We start from the raw sequence: 19686 nt of genomic DNA, 5'->3' as shown, positions 1-19686 counted from the left end.
AATGGGCTTAGCTTCTGCTTTTGGGTGGACAAGGTTAAAAGACTGCATAGGGAATACTCACATTGCCCAACAAACGTCCCATATACACTCGATTACTGAAGCATGTAGGTGATCAGCAATTCCCATAGGCACCAATGAGCATGTAAGCCCTTTTCCTGTGATATTTCTTTTTTCTATCAATATTCTGTCTGAAATAAAATGCAATAGCTATTAATCACTGTATCATTCTTCATAGTTACAGAAGTAATCCAGCATTAGATGCGTGGGTTTCTTTCTTTCCTGAAAATGTTGCTATATTTGTTATGGTATTCCTTGACAGAATTCTGGGAAACAAAGCTAAGATCAAATAATACTAAATATTATTGGTAAAACAGAAGAACTACTGGACTGCTCTGAGGCTGAGTCTTCACCATGGTTACGTTCAGGCAGCTAGAAACAGTGTGGGCTCCAAGGCTCTGCATGTTGTGAGGGTGATGAGCACTGGCACTCCTGTCATGGCCCTTCCATAACTTGCTGCTGGTGAAAGGGGGACACTTGAGTCCCCATACATCTCCACAGAATTCTCCAGGGATCCCAGCGGATCTCTCAGCACCTTCTGCCAAAGCAAGGCTCTGGCAGCATGGAGCTCAGCCTGATGCAGGCTGGACGAGTCCAGCCTGGAGCCCAGCAGCCCAGGGTAAAGGCTCTGTGGAAACATTTTGTTTCTAACACCAGGGAAACATATTGACATTTGTCTTTGATGCTGGTGCCAAGGTACATTTTGGCCATCCCTCTGGGAGGTGAAGAGGGGTGATGGGTATAAAGGTCTTGTGTTTTATCACCATAACTTACCCCATCTTAGATTGCGCAGAACAAAGAGAGGAAAAAGTCATTGCTGCCAGGTTTCTTATTCATCACAAATGACATTCCCTTAGGCTGAAGCGAGGATGAATGAAGGAATCTGAGCAAGAAAATCTGAGGAACCCAGCTGTACTGCTGCAGTAAGAGAGGTGAGCAGAGGAAAAAGGCACTGATCTTAGTCACTTCCCATTCTTCATAGGGCAGAAATCCAGAGGAGGTGCCCTAAAGTCCTAGAATAGACTAAGGTCTGAGTTTGTAAACACAGCCTGGATATGTGGCAATCTTCCAGCCTTAAAAAAGGTCAGTGTAGCCACTGTCCTGTTTGCTTTCCTCTAAAGAAGACGTTGGCTTTGGTCAGTCTTTGTGCAGACAAGTTTGGTGACAGTGGCATGGTTGAGGATAGCTGTTGAGTGAAGGACATTTCGTCACTTTGAGCAAAACACTGCTTACCCCTTTCTCACAGCTCGCTTCTGTCATTGGCACTGTGGGATGTGGGTTAGTGGGCATGCTGGGGATGGGCTGGTGGTTAGACTAGATGAACTTAGTGATCTTTTCCAGCCTTTATGATTCCATTGCTACTTCATCATCTCATTTCCCTCATCTTTTCTACTTTCTTACATGTATTTCCAACACGTGCTGGACATTGGCCATAGTAGTTTCTTCTCTCACATGTGCCCTGTTTGCTTTCTTCACGGGCATCAAATCACTCAAGTTTGGGATGGAAATTGCTGCTGTTTGTACAGACAAAATCCCTTTTCTTGGAACTATTTCAAATGAGGGACAGCAGTCAGTGAAATATATGGCTATTTAAAATGTAAAATACCCAGGTCCTTTGCAAAGTTCTTTCTGCCAGTCCTGCAGGAGATGGAGAACAATGAGAAGGGGAGCAGTCACCACCTCCACCAGGTTGCGGCAGCAGAGAAGCCCTGCTCACGGGGGAGATTCCACTGTGGGAATCTCCGGCCCGCTGAAGTTATGCACGCATACGCAGAGCAGACTTGGCAGTCTGAACAGCCCGTCCCTTAGGGATATTGATAGATGAATGTAAATTCATTTACTTCGCTTTTTCATTCCAGTCTGCGTGCTTGCGCAGTGCACCAGCATCTGGAGTCACTTCGAACAACAGAAGAAAGCATTTTCTGGTGCCAGAAGTAGAATTTTGTGCAGTATTTATAACTCGTGAGATGTCAGGAGTTTGGCTACACTTTGTTTCCCATTGTCATGAAAAAAAAACCCTAACAAATACAACAAACCAAAACCTACACAAAAGGATTCTTTTTTTTTTTTTTTCCTTTTTTTCCATAGCTGAACAGCTCTGAACCATTTTGCCTAGGAGCCTTCAAAGCTGAAAACGTAAAACCAGCTCCTGAGTTTTCTATAGCACTGTCCCTGTTACCATCATCTTCAGTATCCATTAACCGACTCCTCACCGAAAGCTGAAAACACAAAAGAAGTAAACATCAGTTAATGAGGTTTGCACCTGGGGCTGGTAAACAAAGCTGCTCTCCTCTTGAAGGGAAACTGTCTGCTGTGGGTGAGCCAAGCCCAGAACAGTGAGAGCAGGTCTGCCTGGGGTAGGCAGTGCGTGCAGAGAACAGGAAAGGCATTTTCATCATAGGATTTCAGAATCAGCCAGGGAATGGTGAGGAAAAACATCTTTCCTAAATGTGCCCTTCCAGTTAGAAAGTGCATATTTGTCTGTCCCTTCTTTTTGTCATAGTTGGATGTAGAATTTGATACTAATGCCCTTCTTTATTCCTCCGCAGTTTGAGACATTCCAGATCCATACTTTTGTCACACATTTGTCCAGGGCTTTTGCCTTGAACTGAAAGAATCAAGACTTTGTCTTTGACTTAGAGAATTGAGACATTGTCTGACAAGCAGTGACATGGTGCATGCTGAACAAAACAAGCCTTTGTGTACCATTGTTATCAAAACATTATAACACCAGGAAGCAGCTACACAAGGACTTTCCTTTGCTATTAACTGCTGCTGTAAGTCTGTAGAAGTTCAGCTCCTCTTACTTTTCAATCCTACTGCAGTAGCCAAATGCTTTGGTGAAGAAAGACATAGACTATAAGAGGATATTTATTTTTTTTGCAGAATAGTAATGCATGTATTAAAAGAGCACATTCTCACCTTACGTTCCTTTCATTTCCATGTACCTGTACATTTGGTGCCCTGGAAGCCCCCATAACGCTGCCCCACAAGGTGACAGTGCTGCGTGAGCTGCTCAGTGCAAGGAGCATCCTGCAAGGTGTCCTTCCTGTTGCCAGGCCCACTCTGCACAGGGCTATGGTCTGAAATAAGAGTGAGCTGTGCAGAATTCAACTTCCCTGGGCTTGCACTGAAGGGTGGGTTTCCTTCTTCTGTTCTTGTGGTGCTCAAGTGGTGTGAGGATCGGTGCCACAGCAAGCAGTGGAGCTAAACCAACACCGCACCACCAATACCAACAAAGGAGAATCAGGCTGTAGGTCTGCAAAACATCCATCCCATCACAGGCTTTTATTGCTGCAAAAATCTTTGTATTAGGTGACTTCAAAAGTCATAAAGCCCCTAATTGTGCATGCAGCCTACCAGCAATGCACTGCTGATGTATAAATGCGCGTAGATAGTTCACAAATACACTCAGCCTGGGCTTAAATTTAGCATCAGCCACACAAAAGATATCTTTATAGCTAAGAATGGTGGGAAGACAGTTCTCATTCCAGAACAGATGAACAAGTCATTTTTTCACTGATCCTGGATTTGGCTGACCCGCCTTAAATGTGACCTAAGACATTTCTTAGTGCTTTGGAAATTGCGTCTACGTACTTGGGCTGGAGATGCCACAGTCAGAAAAAAAACAGTAGCGATGCTATTTTAAAAATTCTGCTGTTCCTTTTTAAAATAGAACACTGAAATGTAAGTTTTCCTATAGCTGTAATCTTTCAGGCTAAGCAAACTCGAGTGATTTCAAAAGCAATGGGAACACGGAGTCACTTGAGGCCAGCCAGGAAAGAATTAACTATTTGTTCTTTCCCAGGAAAACACTGCTTCATGTTATTATGGTCAAAAAAATTCTGCTCGTAAACTAGAATATAAAATACAAATGTAAATGATATTAAAAATAGAAATTAAAATAAAGCTCATAAGCTTTTTCTTAAAAGACAGCAAAAGGAAAGAAAATACAGCAGCAGTGGTCTCAGTGGTGTGCAAGCAGCGCTGACAGATGTTCAGCTGTGTGTTTGCACAGGGCCTTTCAGTAGAGTGGGACTTTGCCAGTGACAACTGTCACTGGGAAGCCAGTGTCAAGGGGAGGCTGATAGGAGCTAGGAATGCTTTTCAGCAGCAGGAGGCTGTGAGCCACGCACTCTGCGAGCTTGTCCTGACACTCCCACCAGCGCTGCAGACTCTAAAGCCTTCTCATGATAACATATGACCCCAATCTTCAGATTTAAAGGGAAAAAGTCACCTTCCAACAGCAGGACTTGCTTGAATACTGAGCATGACTAGGATGGATCCTTGTTTAATGCTTGTTTTGTACCAGACAACCAGTCAATGTTTTATGAGCTGATGTGTTAGGTGATTTTAGGTCATACCTTTTATGCCCATACCAAATACCACCAAAACACTGAAAAAGCCCAGACATATGTACAGAGGATAGCCTGGCCTTTGGGATTTGTTTAGCTGCAGGATGGGCTCACAGCCAGAAGACTCACCTCTGAGCATCACTCATCCCACAGATAAAGTCTCTGCCTTCATGCATCCTGTCAGCTGAAGCTCAGGGCTGCTGATTTCAACAGACTCAGCTCCCATTTGTCCAGAAGTTGGACATCTTTTGGCAAGTTAAATTAGATTAGATATGAGGAAGAAATGCTTTACTGAGAGGGCGGTGAGGCGCTGGCACAGCTGCCCATGTAAGCTGTGGTGCCCCATCTCTGGAGGTGCTCAAGGCCAGGTTGGATGGAGCCCTGGGCTGCTGAGCTGCTGGGTGGCAGCCCTGCCTATGGCACGGGGTGGGACTGGGTGGGCTTGGAGGTCCCTTCCAACCCAAACTATTCTATGAAGATTAATTTTTTTGAAACATTTTAAGTGTGGGAATAGCACAGAAAAACAAACAAATCCTAAGTGGCTTCCAAGTTGGTGGAGTAATGATAGCTTGGAACAGGCAGGGCTTGGTCTATGCAGTCTGAGAACCATACTGGGAAGCTGAGATCAACACTTGGGCTTTGAAAGCACCAACCATCTTCTGTTTGTTTGTATCTACATCTATGCTGGGATAAACAGCTCTCAGTAGAAGAAAATGCAGTTTGTGTCAGCATTTCAGCCAAAGGACAGCAACTGCAACAACGAGGCACTCCTTTCCCTACATTAAAGGCCAACACAAGATCAGTCCTGAGGTTGAAACATCTTCCAGCTGTGCTAACTTGGCAGGTCAGAGCTGCTGCTGGGCCATGTGTTGTGCAATGCTGTGGACATTTTACAGCTAGAGCATTTTTGTCTCATTGATTACAGAACAGAAATGATTTGGGCACACTGTGGTGATGTTGCAAAGCCCTTGTTGAGAAATGAGGCTCTCCATGGTGTAACTGCCGTGTGCGGTCAGTGGGCAGACCAGGCACTGGGAAACCTTTAGTCTCAGGCCATCTGAATAGCTCAGCGGTGCTTTCTGGAACATTGCCAGTTCCTGAGTGGTCAAAAAATGTGTCATATAAATATTTAATGGCATTTTAACTCACATATCCATGAGTGTGCATTGTTTCCAGGAAAAAAAACCACGAAGATTTGATGTAAAAAAGCTTTGGTGGTATGGAAGTACTGTGAGTGAATGCAGTGGATACTCTGCAGATACAGCTTGTAGCAGCTCTGCATGTTGGTGTTGACAAAACCAGAAGGAGACGTGTCCAACATCCTCAAGATTTCCACACGTTGATCAGGTCCTGAGGAACCCTTGTCAGCAAAACTCTGTTCTTTGGCTTTAGAAATAGTGCCTGCAATATATAAACTATTCTAAAGAGCAGTTTTTCAAGGCTAAGCCGAGTGTACATTTATTGCATGATTAAACAATAGTAAAGATAAGTTAGGAAAGAACAATGTGTTTTATTTAGGTAGTGCCACTTGATCAACGCAGGCATGGTTTTCTGATCCTCACAGGGGTCCAAAGCACATGGTGAGTATTTTTTCACTTTTCACTATCTCGGCATAGTTAATGCAGCAGTGAGAGTCAGTGTAGTCCCTGATATGCGGACAACTGAGAAACAAGGCACTTCTCAGCATTTAATTCTGCTGTTACATCTTTGGCAGAGCTGCACCAAGTAATTCTGCCATTTGAGTTCAGTTTTTTCTGCCAGCGATGCTTGACTTCTGTTGTAAAATACTCAGATTATGGAATCATAGATTCACCAAGGTTGGAAAAGACCTCCAAGATCATCCAGTCCAACCATTCATCTATCACCAATATTTCCCACTGACCAATGTCCCTTAGTACAACATCTGAACATTTCCTGAACACATCCATGGATGGTGACTCCACCACCTTGCTGGGCAGCCTGTGCCGCTGCCCTACCACTCTTTCAAGGGAGAAACATCCAACCAGAATACTTTAAAATCTGGGTTTGAAATGTGCAACAGAAAGGCTAATCATTTGTTTGGTACTTTTTACCAGAAAATCTCTCCTGCTAGAAGGGTAAAAAAGTAGTGTCTTCATCCTTGCTTCTTTTCGCTTTTCAAGTACTTGTAAATTTTCATTTGGGGGTTTGGTTCTAAAAACCAACTTAAATATTATGCCACAGTTATGTTTGTGAATGATCCCCAGCCAACTAGTTCAATGAAATTGCTTAGCATTTTCCAGTACTGCTAAGAGATTTCTTACACTCTTCTCCTAAAATGTGGGCAATGGCTATTTTGCACAGTACAATGTGAAAGGCACAGGGCCAGTGGTCAGATGAGAAACACAGAGAGAAAAAAAAATGAATACATTTTAAATACCTACAATCTCAGGACACAGAAGATTTAGCTTTAGGATTTGTAGTATCAGAACAACAGCTTGCAGACACATCCTCTAAAATGTTTTGGTGAGAAGTGGTGGTTGGACTAGATAATCTTAGAGGCCTGTTCCAATCTTAATGACTCTGTGATTTTAGCTGAAATATGTTTGAAGCAATGTTAACTCTGTGCAGGTGGGCTTGTGGCTTGTTCTGATACTGTCAGTGCTTGAGCTTTAATGGATCTCCCCATATGCCGGGCCTCACCACCAGTGTCCTTCGGTGGGATATTCAAGTCAGAGCCCCTTCAGTCTCCGTGCTGCAGCCACTCCTTGCTGCCTCTTACTTTGCCTCCGAGTCCCACCGCGCAGCGTGTTTTACTTTCATCCTCTCCGCCGTATCAGCCCCGTGCTTTCTCTGAGAGCGGGCCGGCTACGAGCAGAGCACGAAGACCCGAGCGGAGCGGCGTGGGCGCGGCGTGGGCAGGCACCGCTGGGCGGCAGTGCGGGGCCGGGCCGGGCGCGGAGCAGCGCTCACCCGAGCTGAGCGCATCGGAGCGCTGCGTGCCTTTCTTTAGGAGACACCGACGTTGTTAGGAAGCCGCGAGCATCTGTTTGAAAGCTACTAAATATTTCGAGATGAAAATCATCATAATGTGTTTAGGTGATTTGCTTCTACGATAAGGTTACGTGATTGGTGGATGAAAAGAAGGCAAAAAGACCGCTAAGAACATTTATTCCAACCATCAGCCCACCCAACTGACCTCCCACTGACCACCATGACCACTGACCACGTCCCTCAGTGCCACATCCACATAACTCCAGGAATGGTGACTCCTTCACCTCCCTGGGCAGCCTGTGCCACAGCCTCACCGCTCTGATAAGAAATTTCTTCTAATATCCAACCTGAACCTCCCCTAGAGCAACTTACTGCCATTCCCTCTTGTCCTATCACTGTTACCTGGGAGAAGAGGCCGATCTTCACCTCACCACAATCTCCTTTCAGGAGTAGTTGCTGGTGATCTGGAGGCAGGAGCAAAGTGTATCCTCCACTCCATCAAGTTTGGTGACACGTGAAGCTGGGAAGTGCTGCTGACTCCCTGGAGGGCTGAGAGGCCTTTCAGGGGCATCAAGATACATTGCAGCATTGGACAATCATCAGTGGCACAAAGTTCAGCAAAGAAAAACGCCACGTGCTGAGCCTGGGATGGAGCAGCGCTGGACTGGGGACAGACTGAGGAGCAGCTCTGCAGGAAGGGACCTGGGGCTGCTGGTGCCAGCAGCTCAGTGTGAGCAGCAGCGTGCCTGGCAGCCAAGAGGGCAAAATGCATTGTGGGCTGCATTAAGCACAGCGCAGGCAGCTGGTCAAAAGAGGTGACTCTCCTGCTATACTTGGTGTGGATTCACTTGGAATATTATGTGCAGTACTGGTCCCCACAGTTTAAAAAGGATGACAAAGTCATTGAAAGCATCCAGAAAAGGGCAACAAAGCAGAACTGGAAGGCATTTCCTGTGAGAGAAGGCCATGGATATCAGACTGTCCAGTCTGGAAAAGAGGCTGAGAGGCAACCTTGCTGCTCTCTAGCAGAGGGAGGTGCTGGGCTCTGCTCCTGGAAACCAATGGCAGGAGGGGAAAGGCAGAGAACTCCAGGGGAGGCTACTGGGGAACTGGGGCACTGGGGAACATTTCTTTACCCTGAGAGGGATCAAAGCCTGGAACAGGCTTTCTAGAGAGGTGGTTGGTGCCCCATGCCTGTCGGTGTTCAAGGCATTTTGTCACTGCCTTCACTGTGCTTTAGCTTTTTGAACTGCATGGTGGTTCGATGTGATGATCTTTGAAGACTACACTACACTACTCTGTCCTATCCTATCCTATCCTATCCTATCCTATCCTATCCTATCCTATCCTATCCCATTCCATTCCATTCCATTCTAAAGCCATTATATGTCTTTTTAAAAATCATGCACTTATGTGAACTGGAAATCTTTTGTGGGATTAGGACATCCTCGGTGCTGCTTGCTTATGAGAGCATCCAGTCACCCTCACTCTAGCATTTCCATATGGAGCCGGCCAAGAAGGGCAGCCAGTGGCGATCCAACCTCGTGGCTGTCAAAGATCTCACTGCTGGCATTGGCTGACAGTGTCCCACTCCAAGAGCTGTGGATGAAGAGAAGTGGGAAAAGATGAACGGCAGCCCTGCTGTACTGAATGTAGTGCTGGCACTTAGTGCCAACTACAGTGACTCATGATTGGTCGAAGCAAACAGAGATCCAGTTTTGTTGTTTAAGAATCTCTTCAACTGGAATCTCTCTCAGGTGAGCTACGGAGGCAGTGAGGCCTCAGGAAGACTTGCTTCATACCCACATGTATGGGCTGAGCAATAGCAAGCAGTGTGCTGCATGTATCTTAATCCACTGAGATGGTTGAAAAAAGCAAGCTATGTCTGGCCACATGGCTGGTGAGAAAGCAGATGCCTCAAAAGGCTCAAACAACAGCTGCTGCTATCAGGCATCCTAAAATTGGAGAACTTGTACCATTAGTATCCTTGAAGTTTCAAAGAGCTTACTGAAGAACACTGTGAGCCACTAAATGTCACTTTCAGAAGAACTGGAAGTCCAAGGGATCTCCAGAGGTTGGAAAAGAAGGGCACCCTGGAACAGTGTTTTGAAAGGTGTGCAAGAGAGCCCAGGCCATTTCAGGCTATGGACTATTCACCATTATGCTGGCTATGAGCCTAATGGATGTTCATAGTCTAACAAGAATGCTGGCCAAAATGCCTGTGTTATTAGATCACAAAATAAAAAGAAGTAGAGGCTATTTATGCCAACTGGCATGGATTTACAGAAAGTAGATTATGCTGAGCTAGCGTGCTATGAGGAGTAAGAGCTTACTTCATAAAAACAGTTCTATTCATATAGTAAACGCCTATAAAGCACGAGGCTTTTGTTGTGCACAATTTGGCCAAGAAGTTGTAGAAAATTAATTGACTGGATGGTTCAGAAACTGGTTAACCCAATTTTTAATCTGAATGTGACACAATGAGCCATTGACCAGAAGGGTGTTAACTAGGGGAGCACCATGGGAGTTGTTTACTAGCCATTGCCCATTTTAATTTGTGATACAGAAGAGAACAAAGCCATCATATTGCCACAGACATGAATACCAGAGGAACTGAAATGAAAATAGGTCACTGATGTAATCAGCACTAAACAGAAAGCAAGCATGTGATGTATTAGTTTATTACAGGTAAACATGAAGCTCTATGTCTAGAAACAGAGAATGAATGCCACTGCAGTAAGATGGAAACTAGATTCTGAAGCTCTGGAAATGATTCAGAAAAGAAGGACATAGGAGCTGAACAGAAACTCCCACTGCAAGAGGGACCTAAAGGATGATGAAATCTTCAGATATGCAGGCAGAGGAGACAGGAGCTGGGTTAACAGAGAACCTCACCACGATGCTGAAATACTGGGTCTAGTTCTCCTGGGCTCAGGATGTTGTTGAATGACCAGGGGAAAAGTTGGTTTAATCCTGCTGCACAAAACCCAGACAGAGCACATGAGAAGGCACTTCTGATGCTCCAAGGGACTTCGCTTATGGGCAAGAAAGTGGTGTAAATTAGGGACTAGCATGATACAATTTGAGAAAGCAAAGGATTTTTATTTTATCTGAAAGACTGTTCTCTGAGAAGTATCAGAGATTTTTTTTCCTGGAACCATTCAGTGTACCTGAATTTTGTTCATAGGTGTAACTACATACACGTGAAGTCAGGGTCTGCAAATCTTTCCCCTGGGATGGAAATCACGCCCTTTACAATAGTCATCCTAAATATGTAAACCTTTATATATTTCTGAGGTCCAGAATTAATGTTTGATGATGTCTTTTATTGGAATTCTGAAAATAGCACAGTAAAAGACATTATAAAGTTTGCTCCCCATTTATTTAGTCCCTCTGGCACTCCCAGGAAAGGAGATGCAGGGAGAAAGGGGTGAGCATGTAACTGAGTAGTGCAGCCAGCACTCAGTGCCTGTGACATTGCCTTCCATTCATTCAGACTTGCTTGTTTTGCTACAATGGCTCCATACAAGCATCTTGGAAACAAAATCTGTTAAGAATTTGTGCTTTTTCCATGAGTTTCTTCAACCTCAAGCACCCCTCCCTCCGCCCTCACATTTTGCTGTTGGACTGCTTTCCCACAGAGCAGGTAAAGCCAGTGCTTCTGTATGTCTGTGTATTTACATCTATGCAAGCCATCCACATCTTCACACTTCATTGTTGTTAGTTTTTTCATGTTAGCTACAACAGCAGAGTTGATATTGCTGGGAAGCTGAAAGCACCTAAAACTGTCCCATCTTCTTTACTGAGGCCGTACACAGTTGCTTACTGAAAGAAGAAAGGGAGAGCACCTACTCCAGCCCCTCTGCTCAGACCAGGGCCAAGCTCTAAATGTGCCCCCGGATGGGGAATCATTGGTCTCTCTGGGCAGCCAGAGGCATTGAAGAGAGGCATCTTTCTTCCCTAGCTTCCTGGTGGAATTTCCCTTCTTGTTCCCCAATAGGTAAGTGCTTGCAGTAGGAAGGGGAGTGCTCCATCATGATGTGATGAAGGTCAAGCTTCTTTGCGGGGAGGTGGCCTGAACATTATTGAGCTTGCTTTTGGTTCAACTTCTTGCTCAGCAACCCTACTCCAGTGAAACCAGATAGGTTGTGAATGGAAGCACTACTCCCAGTCAGCTGGCAGTGAAAAGAACAGGTAGTAGACCAAAGCATTTGATGAAGCCAGAGAAGACTGTTTCAACCAGTAACAAGTGCTGTGTTTACCCATCTCCATTTCTTGTCCATCCACACATGGCAAAAACAATTTCATTAATTTCTGTTTCCCTCCCTGGTAGTATCTCTTGAAGGATTTTATAAGCCACTTTTAGCATCCACTTTCAGCTCTCACTGTCAATAGTATTTCCTTCCTGAAACCTTCCACTCACAGTGTACTTTTCTCCTCACCCTCAGTTTTATTTGGAAATCAGTACCTTAAAGTCTTGTGATTTTCCAGTTTCCTTCTGCATAACATTCAAGTCCCTGGTGCTGACAATCAGAGCAGATGTAGAGAGGACCCAGACACCAGGAGCAGAGATATCTGGCGACACTAAAAGCAAAGGAAGAAGGAAATACAGACGATTGGGATTACCAATCTGAAAGCAGCCCTTCTGTAGAAGCAGAAGTTTCCTTTATGTGGTTAAATATTTTATTTCAAGTTTATAAATTGATAAATGTCACAAGTAGACATAGTAAGAGACGTAGCTGGCTTTTTGTTACTTCAGATGAACAAAAACTCTTGTAAGCAAACTAGAAAACCCAGAGGAATTTGTTTTGCATAACCTGGACCTACCCTTTCTCTGGAGCTGCTGGAACAGAGGCTGCTCTACACAGTAAATACATAATAATTAAATGAATGGAGATTAACTGGTAACGTAATTCTTAATTAGAGTTTTATGTTGGAAATAATCAACAGCATTAATGACTATAGTTTCTGTAGCCATAGGGATTTTCTTTGTCCTTACAGCTGCTTTTAGCAAATTTCTACTCAGCAGTGCAAACAGCCAGATTTCCTTCCCTCCAGATGGCAATAGCAATCTGCTCTCTGACTCATCAGCAGGAGGTACCAAGAAACCTGTAAAAGAAACCCAATGACCCAATATGTAAATAAGAAAGGATCTGAAACTTCACGTTGTAGTCATGAGGATCCCACACTGCCAGAGCCAGGACTGAGGGTTATTCTGGCTGCTGCAGGTGCTCAGATAAGCAGATAGAGCAAGTTAGCACAGCAGCCTTCCCTGCTGACAAACCTGAATCTGAATCCCATCGTGGATTGCTGGCAAGTTGCACATGGGGACCCTCCACTGGATGTGCTACTCTGATGACCACAGAAGACAGATGGGAATTAAAAATCTGTACAGTGCATGGCTAGCAAATTTACCTCACTGACTGCGTGTTTGGTAGCACTGTATATGCTGAATACAGAGAGATGGTGAATGATACCAACTCTTACAGAACGACAATTTCCCTGATCCCTAAGTAAAATGTAACTCAGAATTTAAACCCAAACTTTTCTTGTGCATTAAACAAAATTCACATCTCAGGAGAATTACTCATAGGAGAATAACAGGGATAGTAGGAAGATAAAAGTATATGTAATCAATATGTGATTACTCATATACAGATTTATTTCTGCTAATAGGACTGTAGTCATACAGACACTGCAGCATTTAACACTGTGCTTTTTTCTGGTTGAAAAACGAGAGCCAGCTTGGAGACAAGCAGCTAAAACCCTCAGTGCCTGCACACCTGCACAGTGCAGGTTAAGGCAGCTCAATGTGAGGACCCCAGGAGCTCCCCACAGAGGCGTGGTGGCTGCTAGACGTGTTTCTGGAGCTCTAGAGGAAGCTATGGCTATGGGAAAGGCATGTCATGCCCTGCGGCACATGCCTACCTGGCTTTCTGTGCTTGGAGACAACCCAGCCAAGGTGTGTCTGCATTCACACTCATGTAAAACCTCTTAGGAAGTCGGGGAATTTGTAAATATGGGAGTAGGCAGGCTCAGAGATCTGCCTCCAGAAGACTGTGAGAGAGGTCTGCTCCCAAGAGCACCTGTGCCTGTTAGGACACTGTGAACGCCGCACTAGCTCCGCTCAGCAGCTCAGCTTTTCATTAGGATAAGGCCTACTGTGACGTGCATGGACCCAGTAGGAAACTGGGAGGGAACAGACTGTTAGTTCTGGCAGCTACACAGGTCTGGGAGTTTGCCGTAAGCTACTTTAAGCAGGAATTTTGTCTGTGTAAAGACAGCAGTGACAAAACCAAGCATGGTTGGGCTTGTCCAGCCTCCACCGCCTCGTCTTCAAAATATTTTCCATCTCAGAAAACCCAAAAAGCTCAAACGCACCTCTGACCTTTTGGCAACAAAACAAAATGAAGTCACAAACCAAGAGGAAAATGTGATGCCCTGAATAGATAAACCTCCACAGATTATAGGCTGCAAAAAAAAAAAAAATAGTCAATCCATTTCTAAAATGCTAACAATGCTTTGCAGTATGAATGTTAACACATGAATACTGTAATTGTGGCATTTTAGGTTTTTACCTTTAAAATGCCCAGTTTCCACGCCTTGGCTCCACAATGGATTCAGGGCCATTTTCTACACCTAGTGTTACATTCTTGATAGTTCATGCACCTACAAAGAGCAAATTACTGATTACAGGCAGCAAAAATAAAACAGCAAGTCAGCTCACTGCTATTCTGCATGTAGCCGCAGAGCAAATATCCCAACAAGCGTTAGCCAGCACCGATGCATATACTTTGATGAGATTCACTGCTTTTACCAATAAAAACTGCAGCAAATGCTGCAAATTTGGAATTTAAATAAGATTTACCACTGAAACAAACCAAACCATCTAACCAACTCCCCCAAAAAAACAAAAACAAGACAACAACAAAGCAAGCTTTTGTGAGGTCAGAATTTAACAGCTAATATTAAAGTACTTTTCTCACCTCCGATGAGCAAGCCAGGGGACAGATCTTCAGAGAAGACCTGTGAGTGCTTCTATTGTGTGCATCAGAGAACAACAGTGGGAATGTTTTATATATGTGCACCATGTGATCAGTGGTATGACAGAAGGGCTGCACTCACCTGATAGCGATGCTGTAGAGGTGTGCAGGCGCAGTGTGGTCTTCAAGCTCCTTAGAAGTCAAAGAAGAGAATCGGGGAGAGGGGCTGCATTCCAAAGGTGTTCAATTCAGAATGGGATGAAACCAGAGTTGACAAGTTACTTTCATTGTGTAAGTAAAGACAGATGAGAGCTAAACTTTCAAGTGGCTTCAAGTTAGGCATCTCTACCTCCTCTCTAAGTAAGCCCTATTTAAAAGGATTATTTCACTCTAGAGGGTAAAATAGAGTTTGATTAGATTGTGTTTAGCAGTAGAGGAATACTGGTGTCCTATCCGTGTTTTCAAAGACAGGTGAAAACTACTTAAATTTCAATCAGCCACATTCTAGAATATCTTTTTTACTACACAGCTTAATTACAAAAAAAAAAAAGAATCAGAAATACTCATGAATTTTGAAAATGAATGATAAAAGCAAAACGTATACCAAAAAAACCCCAAACCATAAAGCCTCTGTAAAGGCTCAGCTATGAGAAATGGTAGCTCACACAGTTTTAACACAAAACTTAATTTTTCACAGTACTTCTCTCAGTATAAGAAATGGGAAGTCCTTTTGCATTGCCTTGTCTGAAACAAAGTGGAATTTTATAAACAATATAGAGAAGCATTGTTACTGAGTCTCTTGTACAGTACAGGCGCAAAATGTTCTTCCTTTTCAAAGAATAACTTAAATTTAGGCAGGATAATGCCTTTTACCTTTTGGTGGCACAGTCTGCTGTTAGGTCTATGCTTCTGAGAAAAGGAAAAAGCATCCTACTGTGTCTAGAAGAGTACTGTTGTGAGCCTGTAAACAAGAGTTGATATTGCAATTCCAAGTATTTTACAGAAGGTTCTGGAAAAAATGAGAAGTTGGCTGTAATTCCCACTGAGACTGACATTCTAGTGATTAGCTTCAGAGCTTTTATGTAACCACTTTTTTCTTTTTGTGACATGATTATCTCTGAACGTGCTCATTCTGCAAACTCCTATCAAGATCAGGAAGGAACAGAAAGTCTTTGTGTGCCACTGGTGATGTGCTACAGTGAAACTACCAGGAGAGTTCCATTCTTGGAAATGTTCAAGGCCAGGATGAATGGGGCTTTGGGCACCCTGATCTAGTGGAAGGTGCCTCTGCTCATGGCCAGTGGCTGGAACTAGATGTTCCTTAAAGCCCTTTTCAATCCTAGATATGATGACATTGGAATTAAAGCAGTGGCTGATCAAGAGACTTGAATTCTGCTCCTAGCTCTGCCCTAAATGGTAGAGTTTTTCTGCAGTAAACCCATTTAATTTTATACACTCTAGCTCCCCATCTTCAGCATTGCTTCTGTTTCATCCTAAACATCTGTTCAGATGTCCATTTAGAAGAAGCATTCTTCAGGGAACAGCTAATCTGGATTGTGCCCATTGCATCAGTGCCTCGACTTTAAACATAGCCAACAGAACTTTACAGTATCACGACCAGAGAAGGAATAATTCATGACAATAATAAAAGAAAAAGGTATACTAAATCATAAGAGACCATTGTGATTCACACAGAAAAATGAAAGTTACATAGAAGGCTCAATCAGAATTACCCATCAGGATAGGGGGACTTGCTATGGCCCCCAACAAAGGTAGTGAAAGCAAAGTTTGCTATCAGCTTTTTACATCTGCAAGACCGGGTCTGTGGAATTCAGACACCTTTCCCAGATGAAGCTTAATATCAAACAGTTTGGTAGGTTGGATCAAATAAAACCTTCATACTAATATTTCTAGGAAAAAAATCATTGCTTCCAGTATGTGTGACATTCATAGCTCATGAATATCAAGAAAATAAAGCAGAGTTCCCTTTTGTTGCTATTTGTATTTGTTTCATTTCTTGAAACCTGACTTCTGAAGTTGGAAATGTTGAGTCACCAGCAAATGTAACAGGCAAGACAAATATAAAATACAAGCTCTGGTTCAGGATGATCTAAGATGAACAGACTGCTTTCACTAAAAATAAAATAAAATGTATTGAAAAGTTAGAAAGTTGTTGAAAATTGTTGAGAAGTTTGCACTCATAGCTAGAAAGGGGAGAACTGGCAATTCCTACTAGCCACAGTATTAAACATAATACATCTAACAGGATCTTATTCCTATTGCTCTTTAAACCGGAGATCTCAAGGAAAGTGAAGAGATACTTAAAGGCAGGGGCAAATGAAATCTATTGTGAGGGCTCAAGACTGAAGTATACCTATCAACATCTGGAGTTCCATTGGGCCCTATCAATCCTTGCACAAACTGTAACGTCATAGTTAGTTCTTAGGCTGTCCTTTCTAACAGAAGTTAGTACAGGTAATGGTGTCCTACTTTGTGACTGTGAACATGTCTAAAACCCAACAATAAATGACAAAGTTGCCTAGTCAGGGATCAGAAAACACTAAGCCAGGTGCCTTTTTGATACTGACTCTTTACACCAGTATTAATTCACATTGCATCCCAAAGCGAGACTCTAATCTCTGTGTGGGCGCATGGCTGCTTGTCAATAATTCCCAGTGATTGACTCCAGTTTCTCACTGCCTGAAGTTGCACTTTCTTGTTCCCTCAAACGTTCTTTTGTCCTCGCTGCTTGTATGCTTCCCCAACTGTGTGGTCTCTCTTTCACTCAGCAGCTGCTTTGGCATTCTGTGTCTTCTATTTCAGTTATATGAGTGGCTCCACACATTCGTGCTGTGAATATCATTACTTCAAATCCTGAAAGACTTCAACGTCCCAAAATGTTCTTGTTACAGATTTTATCCCACCATCTGATGTACAATATGGCATGCAGATGGCACAGATGAAACCACCCTACAAGCTGTAAATTTTAACATGCAAAATGGAAAGGCAGAATAAAACATATAATGAATGTTTCTTCCTTTAAAAAAAGAAGTCCAAATAAAAAAAATAATTATTACATGAAAGCAACCAAAAAAAAAAATCATGCAGTAGTAAAGTAAAATCAAAGTAAAATTAAAGTAAAATTAAGCAGGGATTGATTTAGGCATAACTAAGTCATCTAGGTTAGAATGACAGCATGCTATAGCAGGTATCTTACAAGCACCTTGATATGCTTTCAAATCTCTCATGAGCTTTTTAAAGTAATGATTATATTACTGTCTGAATCTGTCCAGGGTAACATGGCAACATTAGGTTAGAGGGCTGACACTGATATTGCTCAATTTCTTCGTATTTTGAAGCATGTTGACATCTACAACATACACGTGAACATGCTAGAACAGCAGTCTAAACTCTTTAGCAACGATCAACTTGCAAGTTTCCAGGAAATAAAGTGTACCATTTAGAACCATTTAGAGGCAAAGCTGCAAAGCTTTAGGACTTGACCTAAAAGTCTGATCTGACTTAGCAGATTCTCTTGAACTCCACTTTGGCTAAAGTTTTAGCCATCTATCATGAAGGGTCATATTTTAACAACTTTGCAAATACACAGAAACCAGATCGGGCTAATGGAGGCATGTCTTCAGTAACCCACAGCTGAAGCATAGTTCTAAGCAATTCAAGTATGTGAACAGTCCATTCCTTAACAGCTACCCTGTTCCTGAGAACTGTAGCATGAGAGCATATGGAAGGTCGTGGGACTTACGGCTGTAGCCAAAGAAGCTGGCAGAAAAAAAACATGTATACAGAAGTATGTACTCACATGGGTGCATACAAAGCAGTGAGGTACATTTGCGTATATTTGTTGCATGTCAAGGCTTTTCCCTGGCGTGTTTGTTTCAAAGATTGCCTACCAACTTGTCCCAACCTTTGGTCTCCAACATACCTACACAGATGTGTGCATGCATTTCTACAGCCCCAGCTGTTCCTCATCAGTGAAAGGAACCACAAATCAGCACAGTGTAAAAAAGCAGTGCTCAATTCAAGGTAAAACAAAACAGAACCAGTAGTGAAAAAAGCCTCCTTAATGTCTACTAGAGAGTGATTAATAAATAAAAAGGTTAATCTTGTTGAATAATCACAGACATCTACATAATCTGTTAGACAGAAACCCATTGCTTGTTGCTGGAGCATGCAGAAGTAGTGCAGTGCCATGCCATCTCTGAGCAATCTCTACTCTCTCCAAGAGGTAGGGACAGTTTTTTTCTCTACTCCCTTTTGATGTAGAATTCTCATTATTTGTGGTAATGAGAGCACTAGCTATAAAGCTGGAACTTAACATTTCAGCAAGCAAAGACAAAAGAAAAGGATGTGAGAAAATACTGAACACCTGATGCCTCTCAATGTCACACAGCAACAAGTTGCTGGCAAATAAAAACAAAACTACCACTTTCTTTTGTTACTGTGATTATTTTTTCTTCAGCTGTTGAGTCATAAAGGTGAGATGCTGTATAAGCTTTTAATGCTTATGGTCCTGAGGGAAAAAAGAGGTTCAGGAATATACTTTGAAAAGGGGAAAATGAAAAAGAGAGGAGATGGTGACTTGCATGGTAGCTTACTCAAAGGTAAAAGGAGGAAAAGGTGAAATCATTTTTCTGCTGTTTTCAATGGCTATTTACCCTCCGAGTGCTCTGCTGCATTTCCAGCCCCTTACCCATGCTCCAACTAAATCTGACCTTCATCTCTATGCACACTGGGAGTTCAAACCCCAGTGTGCACAAGCTCCACAAAGACTGTCGCCTCTTACAGCCTGAAATGTTCCAGAACGTTCTCTGTCCATTGCCTTCAATACACTCAGGTCCTCTCAGCTGTCTGCCTTGCCCTGGCCCTGTTCAGTTTAATCTCCTCACAAGTACGCTCACGGTGCTCTTTTCTGTTCTGCTTCCGGCACCCTCCCAGCTCACTCAGCTCTTCCAGTTCCTACCTTACCACTTGTGAGCTACCTCAATCTCTAACCAACTCCAAAACAAGATGTGAGCTGAACCCTCTGATGATAAACTGTGCTCATACTCCTGCCTGGTAACCACCACCTCTCATGAAGGAAATTGCACATTGCCCAGTGCCATCTTCTGCCTTCTCCATCAAGTCCAACTCCTGGCTCCACACAGGGCTGCCCAAAATCCAACCCTATGTCTGAGAGCGTGGTCCAAACACTCCTTGAACTCCAGCTTTGTGCCCTCAGCCCTGTGAAGCCCGTTCCATGCCCACTGCCCTGTGGTACAGCACCTGTCCCTCACCCCCCAGCTGCCCTCCCCTCACACAGTTCCATGCCGTTCCCTCGG

At 43.4% G+C, this 19686-nt stretch overlaps 1 long non-coding RNA gene across 1 annotated transcript; it reads right to left on the bottom strand.

The window, feature by feature from the left end:
- Positions 1–5938: 5938 nt before the first annotated feature.
- LOC125690461 (uncharacterized) lies at positions 5939–19630 on the bottom strand. The gene is made up of 4 exons (XR_007375685.1): positions 15221–19630; positions 14490–14573; positions 13943–14033; positions 5939–11948 (listed from the first exon to the last, which is right to left on the bottom strand). It is a non-coding gene; the product is annotated as an uncharacterized LOC125690461 (long non-coding RNA).
- Between the last annotated feature and the right edge of the window lie 56 nt (positions 19631–19686).

The sequence above is a fragment of the Lagopus muta genome, chromosome 3, assembly GCF_023343835.1.
Source record: "Lagopus muta isolate bLagMut1 chromosome 3, bLagMut1 primary, whole genome shotgun sequence".
Classification (NCBI taxonomy): Eukaryota; Metazoa; Chordata; class Aves; order Galliformes; family Phasianidae; genus Lagopus; species Lagopus muta.
The sequence above is the reverse complement of the archived record's forward strand: the minus strand, read 5'-3'. Positions and strand labels throughout refer to the sequence as shown.